Below are 9,249 nucleotides of genomic sequence, written 5' to 3'. Positions count from 1 at the left end.
GGGGGTCTTATCTATGTAGCCAAGTCAGCCAAGATTAGAACGGGCGATATGCTGAAAAGAAACGCTTGCATATGGTGGGTAGATTAAGGACAAAGAATCTTTTTGTCATGGAAATGGACTTTTTTGTTTTGTTTACTTCATCACGTAGAATTTCTCACACTTGGTTTGTTTTGTATTGCCCTCAATGACTACATGATCAAATGAATGGATTTATTTCTGCCGAATGAGAAAGACAGTCTTTCCTTCAAAAGAACTACATTGCATCCCAGTGAGGAATTTTAAAGCTTTATTATTGTGGCTCCTGAATAGCTTAAAATCGGCTTTCACAGCCGCCCCAAAATGCAACAATGTAAATACTTCTCAGCTTTGTAGGGTCGTTATCAAAATGTGCAATGTCTCCTTTTATTAAAGCATATTTTAATTAATAGAGGAAAAACCCTTGTATTTAACAATTAACAAGCTGAGGCACTGCTATTCATTTTTAATTTCAGTTCAGAAATGTGAGCGTGCTGAACTTAACAGTGTAAACATGTTGAGGGATATATAACCTATATTTGAAAACCTAAGATGGAGTAAATTATTTACAAGTCTATTTTGAATTCCCCTTGTTACTGCTCGAATTTATTTAGAGATGCAACATATTCAGGTTTTTTACCATGGTAGGATTAATGTTTTTGTCGAGGCTGTGTTCTTTACAACCATTCAGAGTTGTAATCAAGATATTACCACAGTTTCTGATCATATTTTGTAACAGGCCAAAAATAGCCTGTCTAGAGGCTGAGCCTTCTTCAAGTGGTGTGTTTCCATGCTTGTTTTAAGGATGGTTTAGGCAAACTGTTTTTTTAAAGTTCTTTCTGATTTAATTATTCTGAAGCAGATTGTCCATGGAGCATAAAAGATACGCTGTTCACTGTTAAGTCAAGGAATGCTCATGTGTACATTACTCTGTCATACTGATCATCATTGCTAAGATAACTAAGTAAAAAAAATGTTTTAAAAGATTAATGGTTGTGAAAACCAAATTACCCCAACATAAATCAGATCTCCTCAAATTTTTTAATTTTGTCAAATGCAGTGGAAAACAGACCAGGCATGAAGTTACAAGTGAGCTAAGTTAGTTTACAGTGTTTTAGAGATGAAGTGAATAACTCCTTTGTATCACTTTGGGTGTGACATATTAATTAAAGCAATAGGTCCATCTACGTGCAGTAAAATTGAAAGCTATTGATAATGTCATGCAGAACAATTACTGTATGCAAAGTTTTTCAGTATAATGTGGGGGGGGCAAAGGTGCATGGTCACGTTAATTTACAGTAAAAAGCCTATATTTCCTTTAAAAGAATTATAGCTTATTTTTTTGGGGTTTTTAGGTAACCAATGAAAAGATACTATACAAAAACAACTTCGGTGTTATCTAGACCTAATCACTGCAGGAATCATGCTTCGGTTTTTAGGTAAGCAATGAAAAGATACTATACAAAAACAACTTCGGTGTTATCTAGACCTAATCACTGCAGGAATAAAATGTGATGACAAACCCAGAATGAGAAAAAGTAAGGATGATTTATGTAAAGTTCTAAAGTTATTCTTTTCTAAGAATTTATTTTAAGAATCATTGAGACTTACAAACCCAATAGAAACTACCTTTTAAAATTACTTAATTGCAAATTATTTCATTACTTTTTTAGAAGTAAATGTGATACAGTTTGGGATTCAGTTAAATTTATGCCACCAATAAGGAAATCCTTTGAGCCAGCTGAATATTTTTGTTCTAAGAAAAATTAATTAAAACTTCCAGTGATAGTGCAGCACTTATCCTCCTCCTAAGAACTCTAAAAGGTATAAAATTGCTATCCTTTGTCGTATAAAATACAATTTAAGAAAGATGTATTTATTATGGTTAGAAAGAAAATATGTATTTAAGGAAGAACAAAAGGATGTTGTAATTTAAAACAATTTAACATCCTGTATTTTATTTGTTAGCACTAATTGCTTCAAAGTGTTTTTTTCTGCCAATTTACAGTATATGGCTATCTTAAAAATCCTTTTAAATGTGGTGAGCATGTGATTTAAGAATTTACTAGTGGTATTCACAGACTGTGTTTAAATTAAGGGAAAGAAGGCCACCAGTGTTCGGTGAAGAGATCTTTTTTCTTTTATCTGTATATGCATGGTTTGCTTTCAGCTCCCCCCAGCACACTACACACATTTACAATTCAGCATACCAAAAGGAACAATACAGAAGCCACTTTCTAACATTCACAGGCAGATTGTTTTCTGAAACATGAAAGGTAAAAAGTAAGTAACCAGGGGAAAAAGGAAAAAAGAATTTCAAACATTCCTTTTAAACATAACATTTAAAAACTTAATCTATTTAAAAATGCACATTTCAATGATCAACAAAAAACATGCCAATTAATTTCCTCCTTACAAAGCGAGCTGATTATGTAACACTTAGGAAAATTTTTATGTACAATACATTTTAAACTTCCATGGCATATGCATAATCCAAAATTTTAAATGTGTTCTGAGCCAGAAAGAGAGGTACGGAGGAACAGCAGGAATTACTTAGCAAGCTGATTATTTTTGTATACAACGTGATGGCAAAAGTGGGTCAGATTTCATTTTCAACTGCAATCTCTGAGAGGCTTTACCATGCATCTCCAGGTAGCCTCAAGAACATTTTCTTTTAGGGGGAATGCAGCTGAGGTACAACCAAGTTTTCTAATCGGTACACTGATCGTCAGCTGGAATTTAGCATTCTTAAGTGTAAGTATTGTCACAGGCTTTTACTTAAGTAAAATAAAAATCTTTCTAACTGTTAATGAGGTTACGTGCCATCTTTTAATGCTGCAAAATAGTTTCAAGAAGCATAGTTTTTCAATAATGTGATAACAGGAAGGGTTTTTTGTTGTTTTATTCGTTTTTATTTTTCTGATTTCTTGACTAGTTGCCAGAATAAGAACAACATATCTTAGACAGTCTCATGAAGATGTGAGCTAATTCTGCTACTGATGGGACAGGTTTGTAATTACAGCACATGTTAAGTTGCTACACATTTCCTATAAAATCAAACGTGAATAAAATCTTTGTGAAAATCTAATACTTTAATATTACTTTAAGTAAACTTATTTTATTAAAAACCCCATCTTAAATTTTCCCTTGTAGTTTCAACACATTTATTTAAAATGCAGTTAACTGTGTGATTTCCAAGCAAATATGGCAAGTCATGTTACAGAAAGTGTAAAATATTAATTGTAATGTGATAATGGAATGGTCTCTATTAATGTTAGAAATTAAGATTGATGTGTTTCTTAATTAAAGGGAAGAGTTCTTGAGGCTGAAACAGTGTCCACCAAAGGGACTGATGATGCCAATGTGGGGTCTGAATATTTTCCTCTGTAGGCCTGTCTATTCCAATCACCCCAGATTAGTTGTGCTCACTATCTATGATGCCTGCCTCCTTTGCATTCTCTGCAAGTGTGAGCGGCCAGCGCGGCGTAGAAAGCCTTTTTGTCTGATGTCTGTGCAAAGGTGGGGGTGCGGGGTGCTGGCCGGCTTCCGACCGACGTCTCTCCCTGAAGGTGGGTAGTTAGAAGTGCTTTGACAAGCCTTGCTGATTTAACCTTTGCCTGTTTTGCCCTGCCAGGGGTGGCCACTAGATGTCAAGCTCATAAGACAATTAGTGCATCTGTGCTGTTGACCTTGGCAACAGGACTCACCACTGTTCTGTTAAGTGTTAACACCGAATCTGAGTGCTAACTGGAGATCCTGCGAGTTTGCTCCGCGCTGCTCAGCTTATCAAATGCCCATCTAGTTCGGTACAAGTGTTTATAGATCTTAAAGAAGAGGAGAAAACGGCTTTCTTTTGTGTAGCTACTGCTTCTTGAACTGTTTAATTAACCCCGCAGGTGCCGCAGCACTTTGTCTTAATTCGTCCACATTACTGGTACTCTTTAGAGCGACCTTCGCAGCGCTTTTGATAATGCTATTGTATGGTTTCTATGCATGCAGAGCCTCTAGCTCCCACTCCCCAGGCAGTGGCTTTTCCAGGGTGCTTTTTTGCACATGTGCAAACTTGGCCCTTAGAAGTGAAATGGTGTTGTGAAGTGATGGCAGATCATGGAAATGATTTAGTCACCTGACCCCGGTGCCAGCGGTCTAATGGGTACAGTAGATCAGTTGATCGCAGCTTGTTCCTGGATGGAGTGTAGCTAGCTGGTGCCCCTCTTGGACTATTCAGACATAGATGTTTATACATCTAAGTGGTTTTGCTTATTTTTATGCAAGTGGATTTGAAAAATGGCCAGCGTTTGGGTAATTGTGTAGGCACCTTCAAGTAGGTGCGTCATGAAATAGCACATCTAATTTTACGTGTCAAATCTGTGAGACGGTGTCCTCCGAGTTTCAACCATCTGCGTGTTAAACAATTGATTTGGCAAAACCTGTTTTTACCCCTTCACCAAATTTCGACTGACATTTTTCAGGTTTGTGTATTTTTTGCTAGGTGTAGATAGTGATATATGTGTATTCACTCTAAATGTGGCTACAACATAACATCTCAATGAAAGCACCATTGTGCAACCTTGACGTGTGACAAACATTGTATTATTTGGTGCAGCATCGAGGGCAGACAGTTAAAGCAAGTATGAGTGCTGTCCTGCTCCCCATCTGCATATGCCCATAAAGGAAACAGTGTTTCTCTCCCTGGAGCTCCACCGCGCAGATTAAAAACTGCAAATGTTTTAAACAGAAGACAGTTGGTGACTGTGCCACAGGTGGTCGTGACTTAACAAATTTGAGATGTGGGCCACTGAGTAGACTAGCAGGAGTGTGCAGGTCAGAGCCAGCGCTGAGCACAGCAAGAGTGCCCTCCACTGTTCAACTCCGCGCTCACAGGCTCTGAGGTCTAGGGGAAAGGACAGAAAATTTTTCTATTGCGTCTGGAATTTCTTCTACATTGTTAAACACAGTAGGGGTCTCTATTTGTCTCCTCCTGTTTCACAGCTTGGGCTCAGTATGTGATAATTCATCTTTCTTTATGGGATTCAAAGCTATCATAAGGAGTTAAAAAGAATTAATTTGCAAGAAAATAAGTGTCTCCTAACAATTTAGGAAAACTTGAAAAATGCTTTCTAGATTTTTGAGATGGAAGGCAAAGGAGAAAGTGTTTTCCTTTCCTGAAGATCCACGTGGTATTTTGAAGTTACTAATTCAAATGAAGTTAGCTTCCTTTTCCTGTGCTAAATGTTTTGCTTCTCCTTTTGTTAATTGTAATTAATTAAAAATATGTAGCAAAAGTGTAGCAGAATAAAGGTGAGCTTTTGAGATTGATAAATGAAATTTTAAAACACCTATTTCACTACTTCTTTCTAACTGGTTAGCTTCTTAACAAGGCACTATTCTCCTGAAAGGAGAAGATTTACAAAGCCTTGCTAAGAACTGTAGTTTGAAATTTTCAAAGAAAGCATTATGTCTCAAATGTTTTCTATATGTTACAATGGTATTTTTCACTTGTGACTTTAAAAAGTTCGTTATGGCTAAAAATTCTGCTTGTGTTCTGACACATCATTCTTTAAAAGACAGTGAAAACATGTATTCTGTAACAGACCAAGAATTAAAGCTGAGAGATAGGGAAATAGATAGGCAAATAGTTTGGGGGAGCTCCTTCCACACTGAGAGAGTCAATCCTAAAAATAGGAACATTTTTGTTAAACACTCTGTATGTGTTTTACTGGTGACTAGGAAAAAACCATTTGTTTTTAAAACTGTCATCTTTGAAGTGGCTCCCTTATTAGAGGTTTTCTCTAAAAAGCTTGTGAGACCTTTTCCCTTCCTCTGTACAACTGAGAAACACAGAGAACCTGCTCAAGAATGTGTAAACACTAATAGAGTCAGAACCCTGAAAATCTTATGTATTTTGTGAGACCTTTTCCCTTCCTCTGTACAACTGAGAAACAAAGAGAACCTGCTCAAGAATGTGTAAACACTAATAGAGTCAGAACCCTGAAAATCTTATGTATAAATAGCAAATGTTGGGAGAAATGAAAGTGAAATAACTGTATTTTTAGCCTCTTTAGTGAGGTGAGCGATGTGGCACCATGGGTTTGATCCATATCTGGCATCGGCAAAGGAGAGAAGCTGCTGGTACCTTCCTTCCTCTCATTCTCACACAACAGACAGCAAATGTAAGCGGTGCTTTCTCACAGTGACCTTGACCAAACATATCTTATTAACCAAGAAGCAAAGAGTATTGGCCAAGCTATGTTACCTGGTGAATTGGTTGGCATTTTTCTTAACTTGTTCTAATGTAAGCCTCACGTACTATAAAATTCCTGCTTAATCCCTTACCTATTTACAGTTTCAAATCTCTTAGTTGTTGAACAGTCAGTATGCAAAAGATAAACTTCCTTAACATTAATGATAATGTTTACACTGTTCATTTTTTAATTCCCCCTTAAAAAGAGAAAGAAAATGCAAATAGCGTTGGAAATAAATTTCTCAAACTTGTTACTGTTATGCTATTATTATAGTGCCTCACTGACATGGTTTTTGCCTTGAAATAAAAATGTTAAGCCATATGACTTAACATTTTTAATGTTATATGTAATAACTTCTATTTTTCGAGCATAAAGGCCAGCTCAAAATGTAAATTTAATTAAAAGATGCTTAAATACATTTGAATCCAACATAATGTTGGCTTTAAACAATGGCAGGATTAAGGGCTTTAGAAGTTATATGATAAAACTGTGAACTGCATTCAGATTTTTCCCATGTGGGTTTTCCTGTTATAGAAAGCATTTAAAAATAAATAAATAATGGCAGATTAGCACATGTACACTGTAATATATGCATTTAATCATTATGATGGGAAGAGTCATGAAAGCAAATTATAATAACTTATCTCTCACTCTCTTCTGAATGCTTCAGAAGTCAATCCTTTGGCTCTGTATGTCAGTAAAATGTCTTGATACTTCTAAAGAGCTCTGTCCTAGTAAAACACGCCCAATCAGTTCTGTTGAAGTGCTTGATATTATTCAAAAACAGTGTTAAAATATGCAAAAAAATTAATTCCATATGTGAAATATTAGTTTTTATTTGTATTCCTTGTGTTCGAGACTCTCATGAAATTTGTGCCTAACTTTTATGGAATGCTAATCACATTCAGATTTTGATAGTGAAACACAATCATACCTTGCGAACATGAGAATAATGACTGGGTAAATCATGTTATTGGTATTTTGTACAAACCCCAACAGAAATTATAAGTGGTGATTCTAATTTATCTGCTCAAAATAAGTAATCTGAATTGTATTGAAGAATTTTTTCCTTCACTAATTGCAGTATTTAAGATGTTTTAGTCAAAAGTCAAATTTATTATGAAGCTTTGCTTATAAAATCCAACAATTGTCTGTTTGCTTATGTTTATTAACATAATGAACTGTTAACAGGTCCAAATGTTCAGAATGTTTTTTTTCCCCCACACAATTTCCTTCTTAAATTTTGAAGGAATATGAGTGGAAGATTATTTTACTTTGACAAGAATATCATAATTGTATTGAGGTAATCATCACTTATAATTGCATTAAACAAAATGACTTTTACTATGTGTCAGAAGGTGTTTAAATATTCTATGCACAGTTTCTGCCATTGAGAAACAGTTGTTATTTAGCAAACGTACCAGTAGGAAAAAAATGAAATTACCTGTGGGAAGATTTCCCAGAGTACACAAATTTGGAAGTGATCCCCAGAAATACTTAATACATAAAAAATGAATAGGAACGTACAAATGCTAACCTTTAAGGTAAATAGAGATTTGTTTGGGTCAAGACCTTTGAGAAAAGCACAAGATCTTTATGAAAAAACAAAAGTGATATTTCTCTGTCACATGCTATAGTTTGTTACAAAGAAAATCTTGGAAATGTTCATTTGTAAAGATAAAATTTATTTACAGTTACAAACGTTAATTCTTTCAACACTGAACTGACTTTAAATGATCTAGAAATCAACCTAATTTTTAAGCATTTTCTCAGTGAGCTGTTTCTAATACATATTCTATATAAAGAAAAAGTATTATTTTAATAAGATATACACTGTTAGTGTAAAATTTTAAATTTACCATGTGAATGTTTTTCTGTGCCATATAAGTAACACATTTTATCTCCTCTAAGGACTTAAATGTAGAAAACATTTCAAAGAATTAGAAATATTTGATTTGGAGGGGGTTACTTTTTAGAAAGTATTAAAGCTTTAAAATATTGGGAAACAGATTTTTAAAACACTGTTGCTTGTTTAGTTATAGTAGTTATTTCTGGGTATATGTGATTGCTCAATGCAGATGAACTTTTTTTTCTTTAACAGCCACTTAGATTTTTTTTAAATATGTGGGCCTGCAGAAGAGCATGCCACTGTCAAAAAGAAATTTAAAAATAGAAATTCTTCGTATTTTTGTGGTAATTTGTAAAACCCATAACTAGAATTTGAGATAGTCCTTGTCTCTCATCAATCAAGAAATTATTTACTTGAAGATTTTAGGAGTTTTTTGTTTGTTTGTTTTTTGGTTTTTTGCCCTGTACCATAACCTAAGAAGGTTTAAAATTAGATTTTGCATACATTGAGCAAAGTTGGGTTCTCTATTTATTTTGTTAATGTGCCTATCTGCTGTATAAATCAGCTGTGTCTTTGCTTCCAGCTACACTCAACCTCATTACAGATACCTATTACATTCCTCCTCCATACAGTAATGAGACTTCTCATTGCAGTCTGATCTTCGGCACTGAATTTAGTTTAAAAGTCTAGCAGGCTTTATGGGCTGTAAGTTCCTAAGTTCTTTTCCCTTTCAAATGGTTCAGCCAGTTAAGAAAATGCTAATTGAACACTGCTAATAATTTTTTAAAGGCATGTATAAATTACCTGGAAATAATGACCTCATGGAAAGTAATAGGCTGGCCTCAAAAAATATTTTTATTTACTTTTTCAGTAAAGGAACTATGTGTTCCTTACAGGACATTTTTTTTAAAAAATCAGGTTTCTCTACTGAACTCAGTGATGAATTATTCTTTTTCCAAAACCCTAAAAGAAAGAGTAGAGACTTTTTAGCAAGTACATTCTGTGATGTTATGACAGTGAATGACTTCCGGGGACATGGACTTGAGCGTGTTTTGTTCTCACACTCAACTATGTGCATTTAACAAAGAGCTGACTTGCAGCTGTCACTCTTCTGTTTGAACTGATTTGTGGCTGTCACTC

This window comes from Galeopterus variegatus, unplaced genomic scaffold, assembly GCF_000696425.1.
Source record: "Galeopterus variegatus unplaced genomic scaffold, G_variegatus-3.0.2 Scaffold962, whole genome shotgun sequence".
Classification (NCBI taxonomy): domain Eukaryota; kingdom Metazoa; phylum Chordata; class Mammalia; order Dermoptera; family Cynocephalidae; genus Galeopterus; species Galeopterus variegatus.
The sequence above is the reverse complement of the archived record's forward strand: the minus strand, read 5'-3'. Positions refer to the sequence as shown.